The sequence below is a fragment of the Pinus tabuliformis genome, chromosome 8 (assembly GCF_031772625.1).
Source record: "Pinus tabuliformis cultivar Carrire ecotype Pingquan chromosome 8, CPIR1, whole genome shotgun sequence".
NCBI lineage: Eukaryota > Viridiplantae > Streptophyta > Pinopsida > Pinales > Pinaceae > Pinus > Pinus tabuliformis.
Genome location: NC_142294.1, coordinates 1506528609 through 1506548804, shown reverse-complemented (window position 1 = coordinate 1506548804; position 20196 = coordinate 1506528609). Strand labels below are relative to the sequence as shown.

At 33.9% G+C, this 20196-nt stretch overlaps 1 long non-coding RNA gene and 1 pseudogene across 1 annotated transcript; both read right to left on the bottom strand.

The window, feature by feature from the left end:
• Positions 1 to 5969: 5969 nt before the first annotated feature.
• On the bottom strand, positions 5970 to 6600 carry LOC149241572 (uncharacterized). The gene is made up of 3 exons (XR_016245642.1): positions 6322 to 6600; positions 6167 to 6225; positions 5970 to 6062 (listed from the first exon to the last, which is right to left on the bottom strand). It is a non-coding gene; the product is annotated as an uncharacterized LOC149241572 (long non-coding RNA).
• Positions 6601 to 7724: 1124 nt separating this feature from the next.
• LOC149241571 (nucleobase-ascorbate transporter 6-like) overlaps positions 7725 to 20196 on the bottom strand; it is a 45534-nt pseudogene continuing 33062 nt past the window's right edge.

Sequence of the window (20196 nt, the reverse complement as noted above, 5' to 3'; positions counted from 1 at the left end):
GTTGACTGACTTTGTAGCTCAGCACATAGGATTTGTGTACACCGTATACATACCAACATAACCAAAGAGGAGACAGTACACGGTAGCGACAATGGGTGCTGGAATAGAAGCAAAGATTGCTCCAAATTTGCCTGGAACACATTAACATGAAATTAGCAATGCAAAATCCTAGACTAGGGAATAAACCCCAAAATGAGAACAATATCCCAACTTGAGTTGATTATCACCAAGAATAGAGAAGAATATCATAAATCCTGCTGATATCTGGAGCACCCTGTGACTCCCAACTCATGTCAACCCCAAAAGACCAGCATTCTCACTGCAAATTCCCAAGATAAGACAAATTTCAGAGCTAGTATTGCCAGAAATGGGTCAAGTTGCAACTAAAGTTGCCAGAAATGGGTCAAGTTGCCTCGTTCTTACACTAATACTGTGGAACCATTTCCAGTTCCAAACATCCCATCCAATAAAATTCCAATTCCCTGTAGAGAGGACCATTACATTCCATCAACGATAATGATACAATCTTCCAATTACCTGAAGCCATAAGGGTGAATGCAACGAATACATTTCCTTACCTGCCAGCCTATACCACGGCTGATGATAGATTGAGGGGGAGGTGTGGCACTTGCAAACCTTGAAACAACATAGAATGCACCAGTAGACTACAAATTTATGAAAGAAAAAAAAATAGTAGTCAATACCCAATTTTGTTTTTAAATAGAAACCCATAGATAACTATCAGAAATGTCAACGGGATAAAGAAAATAGAAGAGAAGAAAGTATATCTGATATATGGCAAGCAGGCAGACCTCAACAAGAGACACAAATGCTGCCACCATCATTGCAAATACGGAAAATTTTAAGAACCCCCCTAAATTTATAAATATAATAAATGGGCGAATCTCCATGGTATACAGGAAAAATGGAAGGCGATTTTATCAATAATATAATATGTATATATAATTTTTTGGCGAATCTCTCACCAGGCATGGCGAATATTTTACTCAATTATAAAATCTTGTAAGATCTTGGCGAGTCTTTCACTAAATAATAAAACTTTGTAAAGTCGTAGTGAATCTTAGCATAGGCTACATGCTGGTTTAATTCCCCCATTTAAATAGGCTACATTCCAGGTGAATACCATGGGTCAATACCATGTGCCATTTTTATTTTTATTAATTCTAATATTAGGGTTAATAATGGTTTTTTGCATGGTATTAATAAAAATCTAGTCCATGGTATTTGTCCCATAGTATTTTGGCCATAGATTTCACCTAAATATAACCCATTTTTTGAGTGTTCATAAATATAATATGACTTATGGAGTAAATATAAAAAAATGTTTTATTTGTTTACCATACCTCTCATTTATTTATATTTTTATTAATTTACCATACCTCTTTTACAAATATGGTATTTGGCCCATAGGATTCACTTAAATAAAACCTCTTTCTTGAGCGTTCATAAATAGAACGAGGGTTATCGACTAAATATAAAAAGAGGTTTTATTTATTTACGATACGTGTAGTTTATTTATATTTTTATTTATTTACCGTACCTTTTAAGTATAAAAAGACGTTTTATTTATTTACCATACCTCCACTTTACTTATATTTTTATTTGTTTACACCCTTAAGTATAAAAAGACGTTTTATTTATTTACCATACCTCCACTTTACTTATATTTTTATTTGTTTACACCCTTACATGTATATAAGGTGACTTATGGAGTAAATATAAAAAATGTTTTATTTATTTACCATACCTCTCATTTATTTATATTTTTATTAATTTACCATACCTCTTTTATAAATATGGTATTTGGCCCATAGGATTCACTTTGATTCACTTAAATAAAACCTATTCTTGAAAATGGGCGAATGGAAGGTTGTAAGTCCTAATTTCAAGGGCTAAATTTACCTTTTTTACCCTCTCCCTTAAAATAAGGTGGGCTATTTGAGGTGATTTGTAAAAATGTACTATGATACAAAATATTCGCCCACTAAAAATTTAAAACCCCTTAATTTCACCAAAGGGCGAACATTCGCCCCTAAAATTATCCTTGATTGCAAAAGACTGTCCTCCATCAAAGAATGCTCAAAACTTTCTTAAAAAACAATGTAGATGCAATGGATGTTCAGAATTTCCCTTTGTTGTTATGTTATTAGATAAAGTTTACAACATGGGGATGATCTTGCAGCTCTAGCGGCCCCTATTATATCGGTGGCAACATGTGTGAATACTACCTACCCCCAGGAGAACTACAAATGATTCTGTCATGAAACACTGAAAAGTATATACCTAGGATGAAGCTAACAATAGTAAGCATATCTGATCATGATGCATAAAATGCATAAGAAAAAAATCACCCATATGTAGAACATAATAAAAAGTACAAAAGAATAGATGATAATGCCTAAAAGAAATCTGTGATACATTGCATGGAATGCCATCTGAAAAGCCGTACTATATTTTTCGTTACTTTTCCAATGTCATTTCATTTTTGCTGCAATAATTTCCATGCACTCATTTTGGAAGAAAATCATGAAGCTAAAGTTAATGGTAAGCCTAAAGTGCCCTGTCAACAGGAGCTGAAGCCTTTATTTCAAAGGCAAACAACGTTTACCAAAAAAATTATATTTTAAACATGTGCTATGAATAACTAATAATTCTCGCATTATGCGTGGAGAATATCAGAAAGCAATTGTACTGCTAGTTCCTACTAATGCCTTTGCAAGGGGGCTTAAGATATCATTACTATAAAATGACTCTATATGACTCTCGAGTTCCAGATAAATGCTCATTGGCTCAATTTGAAGCACCAACAACAAAAACATTCTGTTGCATCTTCAAAAGTACTTACAAAAATAAACCACTCTATGCACAACATGCCTCTTTTGAATTGGAGTCAAGATAGCATATTGACCACTCTGAGAGTCTGAAATGTACTTTTCCTTTTCATTATTCTCCTTTTGCTGCTTGCCAAGAGCGGTGATCTTGAAGTGCTCTGAAAATGATTGACCAGGGCACAGAGGCATCCATTTAAGATAATTCGTGAAAGCAGTTCCCTATCAAAGTGATAGATATAAAATATAGACATCTTAGATTTCACACTGTGAAGTAGTCTCTTTCTGAATTGAAGACACTCTAATTATTCTCCAAATGCACCAAGGCTATTGATAAAACAGAGACCCCACCTCTAAAATAGAGTTTCATCCTCAGACAGATGGGAAAAACTTGGTCAGGTTGAAAGGGAGAGCATAAAACTCTTCACTTCTAGGATCGGTTTTGAATGAACGGAACTTATCCCACCAATGATGGCCTCTGTCTTTCCTTGTTGAACTCTCCCCCATATGTAGAGTGTTATCCAAAAACAATGCTACACTGCCAGCAACTAAAGGTGGTGACGAGAAAATCACATTGATAATGTCATTGAACTGTTAAAAAAGCCATTCAAAAATGTTTAAAGTTAAAAACATTGAAATTTGAAGAATGAAGGGAATGTTGCCACAACGAACTGCTAGCCAAAAAATTTCAATTTAGTCCTTGAAAGAAGTTGTAAGAACCCTACCCATCGTCCATGAGTGTGGACTGGACCATGACCCGAAGAAACTGTAAACTCATTGAAGTACTATGGTACTGATAATCCCAAAACAGAGAGAAGCCCAAGATGAACTTCGTCCTGAAACTATTTAGATTGCAAAATTGAAGGAAACTGAGACCCCCACGAGCTGCTCATCAAGAATACAAAAAATTTCAGACATGAGGCAAAACCTAAAGAATTACTGTTCTACCCTACAATTTTAAAGCTGCATCGTACAAACTGTCTGCCAATATAGGTACCCAATGAATTGTTGTTTTACCCTAATATGTTGAAATTGCATTGTACAAACTAAGTGTCTGCCAATATGAGTTAACCTTAAGGTTTTATGCATACATCCATTATACATTATGGAAATAATTCTTTTCAGAACTTACCATGATCCATTTGTGAAACAGTCCAACTCCGAACACTGCTTATTACTAATGTGATTAATATTAATAAAGATCGTACATAATATGCTATTATGTTAACCCGGATGCGGGTGTTATTAATAGGCATTGATGAAACGCATGCAGAGACTGCAGCTGTCCTGGCACCTGGACGGTGGACACAGCTTACACATTCCCGCAGCATCTGATATGAAAGTTGAAAGGTACAACATTATGGCTCTGTTAATGGAATTCAACGCGCATTCGGCTCGAGAAATTCGGCAAGGTGATTTAACCATGGCCTTCTCACTGGTTTCTGCAAGTGACATTCTAAGCTCCTTCTTCCTTTGCTCGTTATTTTTTCTGCACCCCTGCTCTGTTCAAGTTGTCTGGAAGCTCCTCTGGTTCTTCAGTTTGGTTTGTTCAGCCTGCGCCTGGTCCTCTCCCCTCCAGCTCTGGTCATCTTCCCTTCCTAAGCTCTCTGTTCATCCAGCCATGGCTCGACGTCGCGGAGTCTCACGTCGTGGTGGTAATACTAGAAATCACGGAGTCTCACGTCATCATGGTGGTTCTGTTCCTCAGAACATCACTCCTTTAGCCTCTTCCTCTCTATCCTCCCCGCCTTCTAATCATTCTCGGCCTTCTCTGAACAGTTCCTTTCAAACCACCCGTTTTAAGTTCAGGAGCAGGCTCAATAAGCCTTTGATTTCTACCAATATTACTGTAATTTTTACGGAGGAGGAAGATGTGCCCAGCAGTTCGGACAACATTTCCATGTCTCAGTCTCAGTCTCAGTCTCAGACTGCAAGCGGATTTCAGGGTGAGATTGTTGGGGTAGTGCTCAACGATGATAATATGCAGAACGAAGATGAATTCCCGGAAGCCCCTCAACCCCAGCCAGCGTCTTCATAGGACCAAGTACTTGCTTGTGAACCGATGCATTTTACAGGAATCATTCTGAATCTAGTAATCCCTCCAGATGGAGGTGTTCTGGAAGACGAAGATAACAAAATGGTCACATGGATTGGCTCTCCTAGCCAGGTTAATAAGGACACGACCGACTCTCATACTCATGATTACAGAATTCTGGCTCAAAGGCTCTGTCAGCATTCTCGTCTATGATCTGTCGTTCTCAGGTTATGCATCTATGGTTTTTGTTATATCTGATCATGCCTCTGGCATTGCTTTTGGTATAAGTACGAACCTCTATAGTATACAGTTCAGAAACACTTATGGCCTAGCTAGCCTGGTTTTTTATTCTTTTTGTAATGGTGGCTTCAAAAGATTGTATCTCAGCAAACGCAGAGCTACCACTGGAGCTATTATGTCAACTATAGGTCTGGTTAGCTTTTTGTCTTCTAGCATTCATCAATTCCTGCTTTAAAGTCTTTCAATAATGTAAAGTGATTAAAGAAAGCTTTATGTTTAAGTTTCTTTGGTGGAGGGCTGGCTTCGGCCCCTCAGAGGTCTAGACCTCTATGTAAATATTTTTATCTTTTTTTAATAGAAATAGTCTTTACTCAGAAAAAAAATATGCTATTGTGTTAAAAGTTTAAACCTTAAATATATATTAGATGATATAATTGGGAGTAAATCAGGACTATTCTAAGTCAAACATTTTTGAAATATAGGTACCCAATGAATTGTTGTTTTACCCTAATATGTTGAGATTGCATTGTACAAACTAAGTGTCTGCCAATATGAGTTAACCTTAAGGTTTTATGCATACATCCATTATACATTATGGCAACAGCTAAGATACTACTAGTTGATTGACTTTTGCAACTCAGTACATAGGATTTGTGTACACCGTATACATACCAGCATAACCAAATAGGAGACAGTACACGACAGCGACAATGGGTGCTGGAATAGAAGCAAAGATTGCTCCAAATTTGCCTGGAACACATTAACATGAAATTAGCAATGCAAAGTCCTAGACTAGGGAAAAAACCCCAAAATGAGAACAATATCCCAACTTGAGTTGATTATCACCAAGAACAGAGAAGAATATCATAAATCCTGCTGATATCTGGAGCACCTTGCGACTCCCAACTCATGTCAACCCCAAAAGACCAGCATTCTCACTGCAAATTCCTAAGATAAGACAAATTTCAGAGCTAGTATTGCCAGAAATGGGTCAAGTTGCAGCTAAAGTTGCCATAAATGGGTCAAGTTGCCTTGTTCTTACACTGATACTGTGGACCCATTTCCAGTTCCAAACATCCCATCCAATAAAATTCCAATTCCCTGTAGAGAGGACCATTACATTCCATCAACGACAATGATACAATCTTCCAATTACCTGAAGCCATAAGGGTGAAAGCAACGAATCCATTTCCTTACCTGCCAGCCTATACCACGGCTGATGATAGATTGAGGGGGAGGTGTGGCACTTGCAAACCTTGAAACAGCATAGAATGCACCAGTAGACTGCAAATTTATGAAAGAAAAAAAAATAGTAGTCAATACCCAATTTTGTTTTTAAATAGAAACCCATAGATAACTATCAGAAATGTCAACGGGATAAAGAAAATAAAAGAGAAGAAAGTATATCTGATATATGGCAAGCAGGCAGACCTCAACAAGAGACACAAATGCTGCAGCCATCATTGCAAAAGACTGTCCTCCATCAAAGAATGCTTAGAACTTTCTTAAAAAACAAGGTAGATGCAATGGATGTTCAGAATTCCCGTTTGTTGTTATGTTATCAGATAAAGTTTACAACATGGGGATGATCTTGCAGCTCTAGCGGCCCCTGTTATATTGGTGGCAACATGTGTGAATGCTACCTACCCCCAGGAGAACTACAAATGATTCTGTCATGAAAAACTGAAAAGTATATACCTAGGACGAAGCTAACAATAGTAAGCATATCTGATCATGATGAATAAAATGCATAAGAAAAAAATCTCCCATATGTATAACATAATAAAAAGTACAAAAGAATAGATGACAATGCCCAAAAGAAATCTGTGATACATTGCATGGAATGCCATCTGAAAAGCCGTAACATATTTTTCGTTACTTTTCCAATGTCATTTCATTTTTGCTGCAATAATTTCCATGCACTCATTTTGGAAGAAAATCATGAAGCTAAAGTTAACGGTAAGCCTAAAGTGCCCTATCAACAGGAGCTGAAGCCTTTATTTCAAAGGCAAACAATGTTTACCAAAAAAATAATATTTTAAACATGTGCTATGAATAACTAATAATTCTCGCATTATGCGTGGAGAATATCAGAAAGCAATTGTGCTGCTAGTTCCTACTAATGCCTTTGCAAGGGGGCTTAAGATATCATTACTATAAAATGACTCTATATGACTCTCGAGTTCCAGATAAATGCTCATTGGCTCAATTTGAAGCACCAACAACAAAAACATTCTGTTGCATCTTCAAAAGTACTTACAAAAATAAAACACTCTATGCACAACATGCCTCTTTTGAATTGGAGTCAAGATAGCATATTGACCACTCTGAGAGTCTGAAATGTACTTTTCCTTTTCATTATTCTCCTTTCGCTGCTTGCCAAGAGCAGTGATATTGAAGTGCTCTGAAAATGATTGACCAGGTCACAGAGGCATCCATTTAAGATAATTCGTGAAAGCAGTTCCCTATCAAAGTGATAGATATAAAATATAGACATCTTAGGTTTCACACTATGAAGTAGTGTTTTTCTGAATTGAAGACACTCTAATTATTCTCCAAATGCACCAAGGCTATTGATAAAACAGAGATCCCACCTCTAAAATAGAGTTTCATCCTCAGACAGATGGGAAAAACTTGGTCAGGTTGAAAGGGAGAGCATAAAACTCTTCACTTCTAGGATCGGTTTTGAATGAATGAAACTTATCCCACCAATGATGGCCTCTGTCTTTCCTTGTTGAACTCTCCCCCATATGTAGAGTGTTATCCAAAAACAATGCTACGCTGCCAACAACTAAAGGTGGTGACGAGAAAATGACATTGATAATGTCACTGCACTGTTAAAAAAGCCATTCAAAAATGTTTAAAGTTAAAAACATTGAAATTTGAAGAATGAAGGGAATGTTGCCACAACGAACTGCTAGCTAAAAAATTTCAATTTAGTCCGTGAAAGAAGTTGTAAGAACCCTACCCATCGTCCATGAGTGTGGATTGGACCATGACCCGAAGAAACTGTAAATTCATTGAAGTACTGTGGTACTGATAATCCCAAAAATAGAGAGAAGCCCAAGATGAACTTCATCCTGAAACTATTTAGATTGCAAAATTGAAGGAAACTGAGACCCCCACGAGCTGCTCATCAAGAATACAAAAAATTTCAGACATGAGGCAAAACCCAATGAATTGTTGTTCTACCCTACAATTTTAAAGCTGCATCGTACAAACTGTCTGCCAATATAGGTACCCAATGAATTGTTGTTTTACCCTAATATGTTGAAATTGCATTGTACAAACTAAGTGTCTGCCAATATGAGTTAACCTTAAGGTTTTATGCATACATCCATTATACATTATGGAAATAATTCTTTTCAGAACTTACCATGATCCATTTGTGAAACAGTCCAACTCCAAACACTGCTTATTACTAATGTGATTAATATTAATAAAGATCGTACATAATATGCTATTGTGTTAAAAGTTCAAACCTTAAATATATATTAGACGATATAATTGGGAGTAAATCAAGACTATTCTAAGTCAAACATTTCTGAAATATAGGTACCCAATGAATTTTTTTTTTACCCTAATATGTTGAAATTGCATTGTACAAACTAAGTGTCTGCCAATATGAGTTAACCATAAGGTTTTATGCATACATCTGTTATACATTATGGCAACAGCTAAGATACTACTAGTTGACTGACTTTGCAGCTCAACACATAGGATTTGTGTACACCGTATACATACCAACATAACCAAAGAGGAAACAGTACACAACAGTGACAATGGGTGCTGGAATAGAAGCAAAGATTGCTCCAAATTTGCCTGGAACACATTAACATGAAATTAGCAATGCAAAATCCTAGACTAGGGAATAAACTCCAAAATGAGAACAATATCCCAACTTGAGTTGATTATCACCAAGAAAAGAGAAGAATATCATAAATCCTGCTGATATCAGGAGCACCCTGCGACTCCCAACTCATGTCAACCCCAAAAGACCAGCATTCTCACTGCAAATTCCCAAGATAAGACAAATTTCAGAGCTAGTATTGCCAGAAATGGGTCAAGTTGCCTGGTTCTTACACTGATACTGTGGACCCATTTCCAGTTCCAAACATCCCATCCAATAAAATTCCAATTCCTTGTAGAGAGGACTATTACATTCCATCAACGATAATGATACAATCTTCCAATTACCTGAAGCCATAAGGGTGAAAGCAACGAATCCATTTCCTTACCTACCAGCCTATACCACAGCTGATGATAGATTGAGGGGGAGGTGTGGCACTTGCAAACCTTGAAACAACATAGAATGCACCAGTAGACTGCAAATTTATGAAAGAAAAAAAAATAGTAGTCAATACCCAATTTTGTTTTTAATAGAAACCCATAGATAACTTTCAGAAATGTCAACGGGATAAATAAAATTAAAAGAGAAGAAAGTATATCTGATATATGGCAAGCAGGCAGACCTCAACAAGAGACACAAATGCTGCAGCCATCATTGCAAAAGACTGTCCTCCATCAAAGAATGCTCAGAACTTTCTTAAAAAACAAGGTAGATGCAATGGATGTTCAGAATTTCCCTTTGTTGTTATGTTATCAGATAAAGTTTACAACATGGGGATGATCTTGCAGCTCTAGCGGCCCCTGTTATATTGGTGGCAACATGTGTGAATGCTACCTACCCCCAGGAGAACTACAAATGATTCTGTCATGAAAAACTGAAAAGTATATACCTAGGATGAAGCTAACAATAGTAAGCATATCTGATCATGATGCATAAAATGCATAAGAAAAAAATCCCCCATATGTAGAACATAATAAAAAGTACAAAAGAATATATGACAATGCCCAAAAGAAATCTGTGATACATTAAATGGAATGCCATCTAAAAAGCCTTACTATATTTTTCGTTACTTTTCCAATGTCATTTCATTTTTGCTGCAATAATTTCCATGCACTCATTTTGGAAGAAAATCATGAAGCTAAAGTTAATGGTAAGCCTAAAGTGCCCTGTCAATAGGAGCTGAAGCCTTTATTTCAAAGGCAAACAACATTTACCAAAAAAAATATATTTTAAACATGTGCTATGAATAACTAATAATTCTCGCATTATGCGTGGAGAATATCAGAAAGCAATTGTACTGCTAGTTCCTACTTATGCCTTTGCAAGGGGGCTTAAGATATCATTACTATAAAATGAATCTATATGACTCTCGAGTTCTAGATAAATGCTCATTGGCTCAATTTGAAGTACCAACGACAAAAAAATTCTGTTGCATCTTCAAAAGTTCTTACAAAATAAACCACTCTATGCACAACATGCCTCTTTTGAATTGGAGTCAAGATAGCATATTGACCACTCTGAGAGTCTGAAATGTAATTTTCCTTTTCATTATCCTCCTTTTGTTGCTTGCCAAGAGTGGTGATCTTGAAGTGCTTTGAAAATGATTGACCAGGGCACAGAGGCATCCATTTAAGATAATTCGTGAAAGCAGTTCCCTATCAAAGTGATAGATATAAAATATAGACTTCTTATATTTCACACTGTGAAGTAGTCTTTTTCTGAATTGAAGACACTCTAATTATTCTCCAAATGCACCAAGGCTATTGATAAAACAGAGACCCCACCTCTAAAATAGATTTTCATCCTCAGACAGATAGGAAAAACTTGGTCAGGTTGAAAGGGAGAGCATAAAACTCTTCACTTCTAGGATCGGTTTTGAATGAACAAAACTTATCCCACCAATGATGGCCTCTGTCTTTCCTTGTTGAACTCTCCTCCATATGTAGAGTGTTATCCGAAAACAATGCTATGCTGCCAGCAAATAAAAGTGTTGACGAGAAAATCACATTGATAATGTCATTGAACTGTTGAAAAAGCCATTCAAAAATGTTTAAAGTTAAAAAATATTGAAATTTGAAGAATGAAGGGAATGTTGCCACAACGAACTGCTAGCCAAAAAATTTCAATTTAGTCCCTGAAAGAAGTTGTAAGAACCCTACCCATCATCCATGAGTGTGGACTAGACCATGACCCGAAGAAACTGTAAATTCATTAAAGTACTGTGGTACTGATAATCCCAAAAACAGAGAGAAGCCCAAGATGAACTTCGTCCTGAAACTATTTAGATTGCAAAATTGAAGGAAACTGAGACCCCCACGAGCTGCTCATCAAGAATACAAAAAATTTCTGACATGAGGCAAAACCCAAAGAATTGCTGTTCTACCCTACAATTTTAAAGCTGCATCGTACAAACTGTCTGCCAATATAGGTACCCAATGAATTGTTGTTTTACCCTAATATGTTGAAATTGCATTGTACAAACTAAGTGTCTGCCAATATGAATTAACCTTAAGGTTTTATGCATACATCCATTATACATTATGGAAATAATTCTTTTCAGAACTTACCATGATCCATTTGTGAAACAGTCCAACTCCGAACACTGCTTATTACTAATGCGATTAATATTAATAAAGATCGTACATAATATTCTATTGTGTTAAAAGTTTAAACCTTAAATATATATTAGACGATATAATTAGGAGTAAATCAGGACTATTCTATGTCAAACATTTCTGAAACATTTTTTATTCATAATACATTGTCCAAAAACATTTTCTTTTTCATCTAGTTTATGCAATATATTTCATCCTGAGTATCTGTGTAAAAGCAAGTGTTAAGTTCCAACCAAACTATCAGTCTATAAATCACCTACGATGCAGAAAAGCACACACTGCCTCCATTCAAAAGAAGAGTCTGCAGATATCAAATCAAAATATCTATTGCTTCAAGATAAATGAAAGTCCAATAGATGGACCTTGTTTAATAGAAATCGTCATCAAGCCCGTAATTATCCAAGCAATATGGGTGCTAGTCAAGTTAGCTAGCATACTTGAGCAGGTCCTTCTGTTCCAAACCAGTTGTAATCACACTGTAATTTTGAGTACCCTGCAGCTTTCCATATTAACTAACAAAAATGCTGGACTAGGGCACTCAAGCTTAGGATTTTTATACCCATATAACTCAAATGCAATTATGGCATTCACTGAAACTTGAAGCATATGAATTATATTCAAGAAAATAGAAAATTTGTTTAATACCAAGTGAGTGCAATAGAGATCAAATTCTGAAATAGAATTTGTTTAAGCCAAGTGAAAATAACAGAAATGGTGCTCAGTGTCCACTTACCCCCGGGAACCCAAGTTCATAGAGCCCAAGAGCAACAAGAGTTACTAGCGGAACTGCTGAAAGAGGACTCAGATACCTGACATGCACCATGCCATCAAGACAACAAAATCAAGATCTACAGACTGTAAATCCTTAGTACATGTAGAAAATTTGAATGAAATTACTTGAGAAAATGCATAGAGATCAAACCAACCTTAAAACAACAGCCCACAGACCACTGAATCCCAGGATGATTTGCAGTGTTTCGACTTCTTGAACCAAGATTGGATCTACTTAAATTTGATCGACTTCTACTTTTGTTATCATATATATGAATACTTCTATCATAAAACTGAGTGTTTGCAAGAGGTTGCATAGATTTCAGGGAGCCCATCTACTAAAATAAGAGTAGAATGGGTATGCAGTAAAGAGATAATTTTGATAAACATGTGCCATACAAGTAGGACAACCCATAGTGGGATTGGAATGGAAACTCATACCATACGGGTCAGGCAGATCATAAAGAGACCCAAATTAAAACTAATGCCATAGAGGTGGAGAAAACAGTAAACTACAGTGGGATTGGAATCGAAACTCATGCCATAAAGGTGAAGCTGACCACAGAGAAACTCAAATTGAAAATTATGCTATAAGAATGGGGCAAACAAAAGAGAAATTGGAATTTAAACGTATCCCATACAGGAGGGGAAGCCTAAATTGAAACTTGTGCCATGCAGATGGACCAAACCATAGAGTGATTGGAACTAAAAATCAAGCCGTAGAGGTGGAGCAGACCAACTGCGGCGACCCAGAAAGAGATTTGAATTGAAAGTTGTGTCATACATTGAGACGAACCACAAAGAGACTCAAATTGAAACGCATGCCATACAGGTGAAGTGAACCATAGAAAATTGGAATTGAAACTCATACCATACCAGTGGAGCAAACCACAAAGAAATTGGAAATGAAACTCGTCCATAAAGGTAATTGAATTGAACTGCATGCTATACAGATAGGGTAGAGCACGGAGAGAATGGAAATGGAAATCATGTCACACAGGAGGGGTCAAACCATAGAGAGATTGGAATCCTAATCTTGGGATTGCCAGGTCTAGAAGCAAAATTCTGCTCTGTGAGCAGAAGAGGAGTGCTTCCAAATTGGATGTCTAGTCACTCAATTTCAAAAACCTTTTCTGGGGCAAGTGACATAGAGATAATCCTTCAGGGAAACGTTTTTTTTAGGTATACATACAAGATGTTATTTGGATAACTTTTCATTGCAAGGTTGATGCATCTTCATTTGAAGATGGGGATGGATTGACAACAATGTGCCTTTCAAGATGTGAAAGGTTTGTACGACCTGAATGCTACACAAACTTTGCAGGTGACAAGAATGTGCCATGGCACACACAAACTATACTAACCTCATCTCTGCTATAATTGTACAAGAATCCACTGATTGTTTTCCCATTTGGGCCTAGTCCAGTAGTTGAAACACAGGGCATTTTGGGCAATGAGGATTGAGTTGGAGGCAACCCCGTTCTTGTGGCTAAAATAAGCCTTCGCGGTAGAGGGCCTGACACCCTGCAGATCAACCAAGAGCAGAAATAACACCCTTCAGAGCAACCAAGAGCAGAAATAAGGAAACTATTGTAAAACCCTAACCGGAGAACAAATCAAATTCTTCCAATTGTCACTGGTCACTTACCAGGGTTTACGCATTCTTGCAATTGTCAGTCGTCACTTACCAGGGTTTATGGTCCACATTAGAATAGAATTTTTCCTGTGGGGTCTTCAGATTCAGCAGGGAAGTCGTCTGCGTGATGGATTCGGGCAACGTGGGAGGAACCCTACACATCACAGTAAATTTAACTCACATTAGACATGGGAAATTGAGATAAAATCTAAATTAAACACCTCAGGGCATGATAAAGGCTACATCTGTAGGGCAACTGTGTGAATCAGGAAATCGAAACTCCAGCGAAGCCATCACTACTGTCTGCGAAGGGTTTCGAGTGGGAGAGATAAACAGGGAGTTCAACAAGCACATGCAATCTTAACTGATTAAAATTTCAACTATAATGATCAGATCCAACGACACAATCTCTTTTAATCGTCTAACACATCAGATCAATGGTTGAAAATAGGACACGGTGACATATAAAGGAGTTCTTCCCGGAGAGAAACGCCTTACGATGTAAATATCATTCAATATCTATTAATTTCTTCATTATAATTAAAATTATACCATCTTAAAATGCTTCATATAATTTTAATAAAAATGTTAAAAATATTAGTTTATGTTAAAATAACAATTATTGCATACCGATTCCTTAGCCAAAATTGACTGGTGCATGATGTAGTTTTACAGATGTCGGTATCTAGTCATAGAAAAAATGTAAAACACAAAATAAATACTAATACCTCATACCGATTTCTTAGCCAAAATTACATGATGCATGATGTAATTTTACAGATGTCCGTATCTAGTCATAAAAATAAATGTAAAACACAATATAAATTCTGCTTTTTGTAGTTTTACGGATGTCGGTCTCTAGTCATAAAAAATAATTTAAAACACAATATAAATTCTGCTTTTTGTATGCACAATATTAAAATCTAAAGAAGATTTCAAATTTTTATGTGTATGCAAGTGTATGTGTGCAAAATGGCGATGTGTGTGGAAAATAAACATGCAGAAGAAACTTTTGCATCTCCCGCACAACTTTGCATCTCCCGCACAACACTGGTTCCACACACATATGCACTCGTTTTAAAAGACACCTTTTGGTACGTTGGGCCATTGTTGCATCCCAACACAAAAAAAACCACTTTTATAGTTAGGGCTATTTATGTATTTTATTTCCCAACATGTTTCACGGCTCTCAGAGAATTTCATTTTTATATTTAGTTGGTCGAGGGAAACTTTCGCTCAATTTTCATGGTTTGATGGCTACTGGGATATTATAATAAAAAAATGTATATTTCTTTCCATTATTTTTTAAATTTTGATTAAAAAATAAATCAGATTTTGCTTTATTTTTTATATAATTATCTAGGCACATTGCATATTCTTACCTAACTATTTCCCAACCAATGTTCTGATAAACTAATTAAAATTATAATCTAAAACTGGATTAGATTACCATTGATTTTCTTTTTTATTATGTATAGCTACATGTACATTCACTATCCAAATTTATAACTTACATCCTTAATATTTTTTCAAATTTCATCGATCAAACGCTTTCTTTGCACATAAAATTTCGTATAAGCTTTTTCACGGACTCTATGTGCTTGAACTAAATTTGAAATGAAAGCTACGCCATTCCATTGAAATTGAAATAAATTTGAAAAATAATTTTAATAAAGACATATTAGACATATTACAATGTTATACTTAATGTATTTTATTAAAGTAGTTAAGTGAAAGTTATTTTAAAAATTTGATATTCAAAAATTTATATCAATTACATGCACAATCACATTACTAAACAAGGACTACATAGTAGTTAGTACTTACTATTTAGTTTAGATATGTTTTAATAAAACAAAAAAAATAACAAAAACAAAGATTTCATCACAAAAGTAAAACAAATAATAAAATATTGGGTTGTTGAATTTCATTACAAAAAATTAAGAAATATGATTAACTAATGTTGTTTATATTAAAATACATATATTTATATTTGTGTGTGTGTGTTTTATTAATATATATAATTGTTTATAATTAAATTTATTAAAATATGTTTTTAATATAATATAAGCGACATTAAATTAAAAATATTGTGAAAAAATTATAATTCATGGAAATAAAAGTAATAGAAAAAAAATAAAAAAGTTAAATAAAAAAGAAATAAACAAAAACAAAAAATTAGTAACTAATCGAAATGGAAGTTATTAAGCAACTCATAATAAGACCTCAACCAATCACCTTACAAATAGATAAATTTAAATAATAATAAAAGATAATAAAAATTGAATTCCTAATATTAAAATATGGATAAGCGCCATAATTTTTTGGTCAAAGACAATCAAAGAAAAAACTAAATAGTTATAATATTGGCAAAAGTTATTGTTATTTTATTACATACTATTTACTATTCTATTTTTATATTTTTTTTCTTACATATTTTTTGAAGTGTATATATATATATATATATATATATATATATATATATATATATATATATACAATTTAAAGTAAAGTAAAGTAAAGTTTTATTTATTTAAATTTTTTTCAATATAAAATATATCGTGAAATAAGTATTTTAATATATATATATATATATATATATAAACAAGGGCTACATAGTAGCTAGTACTTGCTACTTAGTTTAAATATAGCTTAATTAAACAAAAAAAACAAAGACAAAGATTTCATCCAAAAAATTAAACAGCTAATAAAATATTATATTGTTAAATGCCACCACAAATTAAGAAATATGATTAACTAATATTGTTTATATTAATATACATATATCTATGTGTGTATGTTTTATTTCTATTCATATATATAATTGTTGTTGAATTTAAGCTTTTGTGATCCATATCAAGTTTTTTGAGAAGATTTTCTGACATAAATCACATTCAAATGCATTTGTCGACGCGTTTCGAACCAATTAGTGTGTTTCATCATCAAGACAAGTTGAATATTCAGATCCAGATTGGATGTTAAATAGACAGAGAAGAACATCCAACAACTATATTTGACCAGGCAATGACTATCTTGAACTGATCAACTAGAATGTCTAACGGCTATATTTGACTGGGAAACAACTAATTGGATTGGAACAAGGGATATGGACAGGAGAATATAATGATTAAAAAGTTAATAATTCAATTAAATGCCTATTATCATTTTTTAAATTAATTAATGTGAAATAATTAGTGACCTATATTTAACTAAAATAAATGAATCATTAGTTAGTTAGTTTAAAATCGTATTCTCACAGAGATGGCAAAACCTTTCCATCCATGGTGTTTTAGGAACTTCCCAATGACTCGTTTCACTATAGAGCTCATGAGAGTTCATTCGAATCTTGGCTATATTAATTTTCTTCTTTGAGCTAGTTAAAACAAAGAGATACTTTTGATCTTCTAGGGTGGGGTTGATGACCTTCTTATAGTACCTAGGAATTGATATTCATCACAAGCTCAACTGGAACTATAGCATTGAGAAAAGGATTAATGGGGGATGGAAAACTTATTTTGGTCTTGAAAATAATTGTAAAACAACAAACCTCGTAATGTGGCATAGAAAGAAGTTCCTCTCTGAAACTTTAGTTACTCTGGTTATCTTATATGGATGTGAGGTTTGGGGTTGTAGCATCTCTACGAATCCTAGAGAAATATCGAGCAAATCCAGAAGTGTTTTATAACATATAACCTCAAAATTAAAAGAATCACACTCTATCCTATTCTCCTTATAGAAGTGGGTCTTTCCCCTATCGAGAGCCTAGCTATGGCTAAGCTTCTATTGTACAAGCACAAATTCAATAACATAGGAGACCATAGACTTCCTAAGCTAGCTTTAAATTCGAGCCAAAACCACCTAAGGCTCAAATAAGGTTGGTATAAAGACACCAAGGCCTGGTTAAACCATTGGGAGATCGAAAAGAATGTTACATTGCAAAACATTAATAACATTAAAAATATTGTTACTTCTAAGTTCAAAGAAAAAATGTTGTGTGAGAAAGATTTAGTAGCTAAAAGAAAATTAGGATATTGTAAGGAGGTCATCAACCCCACCCTAGAAGATGAAAAGTATCTCTATGTTTCAACTAGCACAAAGAAGAAAATTTATATAGCCAAGATTAGAATGAACTCTCATGAGCTCCATAGTGAAATGGGTCATTGGGCAGTTCCTAAACACCATGGATGGAAAGGTTCTGCAATCTTTGTGAGAATACGAACATCGAGGATGAAAATCACTTCCTCTTAGAGTGCCTCACGTACAACCACATTAGATCTCAGTTTCGAAATCTTTGTTGCAATACTGACCTTCCTAGCCTTTTACGATGTCAAAATTACAGTGAGCTCAGAAGGCTTCCCTCTAAGATTTTCGAACATAGGAATAAAATATTAAATTAAACTAGATAATTCATTTCTTTAGGTCCAATAGACCAAAGTTTGGTCTCAATGGACGTTAACCAGTATCATCATCATTATATATATATACTTAAAATTACATAATTAACTAATTAGTGAACTAATGGTAAGTTAGTTTTAATTATATTAAATTAAAAGGGGCAATATTAAATTTGCATAGACTTAATTCTATTAAAATATGTTTTTAATATAATAATAAATCTCTTTAAATTAAAAATATTGGGAAAAAATTATAATAAATGAAAAGAAAAGTAATATAAAAAAGAAAAATAATAAACTAAAAAGAAATAAAACTAAAAACAAAACATTACTCTAATTCATTTATTATTAATAATTAATTAATAGACAATAAATTAATAAATAATAATAATAATTAACTAATTATTATTATTATTATTGTTTTATTAATATAAATATGGTTAATTAAATATTGGTATTAATATTGTTAATTGTATTCATCAATATAAATATTATTAATTAATTTAATAATTCATTCATTATTAATAATTGATAAAAAATAAAAATAATTAAATAATAGTAATTATTATTTATTAATATAAATATTGTTTTTTTTAATAATTTATATTGATTAACTAAACTCAAATATTTATATTTAATGCAAGGACTAATATTAATTTTTTCATGAATAACATTATACTCTATGAATATGAACCTTTAGATTAATAAACTGAAGGGATTGATATTATAAACCCAGGGAAATAATAATCCCAAGGGATTTATACTAAAAACCCAAGGGATTATGAACCCAATGAAATAATATTAAACCCAAGGGATCAATATTATAAACTCAAGGTATATAAACCCTAAGATAAATATTATAAACCTTAAAACAACCATGGTTGACCATGGTTGATTTTCATATTGAGACAATATTTGTCACACTATAACATTGGATTATGGTTGACCATTATTGATTTTCATACGAAGATATTCATTGTAATAATGCGACGTTGGACCATGGTTGATTTTCATATCGAGAAAGTCTTTGTAACAATGTGATGTTGGACCATGGTTGACCATGATTATAAGCCCAATAGATTTATATTAAACCCAAATATTATTATTTTAAACCCTTTGAATAATATTATACCCTAGGAATATAAATCCAAAGATTAATAAACCTAAAGGGACTGATATTGTAAACCAAAGGAGCCCATAGGGTTTTGGATTGATGGTGAATGGGTGCACTGTTAAGGCACTCCTTGCGATAGGTCACTGTTTCAAATCCTCGTGGGTGCTTACTTACAAAAAAAAAAAGATATTATAAACCAAAGGAAATAATAAACCTAATGGATTAATACTAAAATCTCAAGGGCATAATATTAAACCCAAAGGATAAATATTATAAACCCTAGGTACATAGTCTCTAAGATAAATATTAGAAACACTAAAATAAACATGGTTGACCATGTTTTACAATGGTTGATTTTTATAATGAGATGATCTTTGCTACAGTGGAACATTTGACCATGGTACACCATGATTGATTCTCATATTGAAAGAATCTTTGTCCAAATGTGACATTGGACCATGATTGCACATGGTTGACCATAATTATAAACCCAAGGGATTTATACTAAATCGTAGGATGAATATTATAAATCTTATGAATAATATTATACCCTAGGAATATGAACCCTTAGATTAATAAACACAAGGGATTTATATTATAAACCCAAGGGATTAATTCTAAAACCCCAAGGAATTATAAACCCAAGGGAATAACAATCCCAAGGGATTATAAACCCAAGGGAATAATATAAA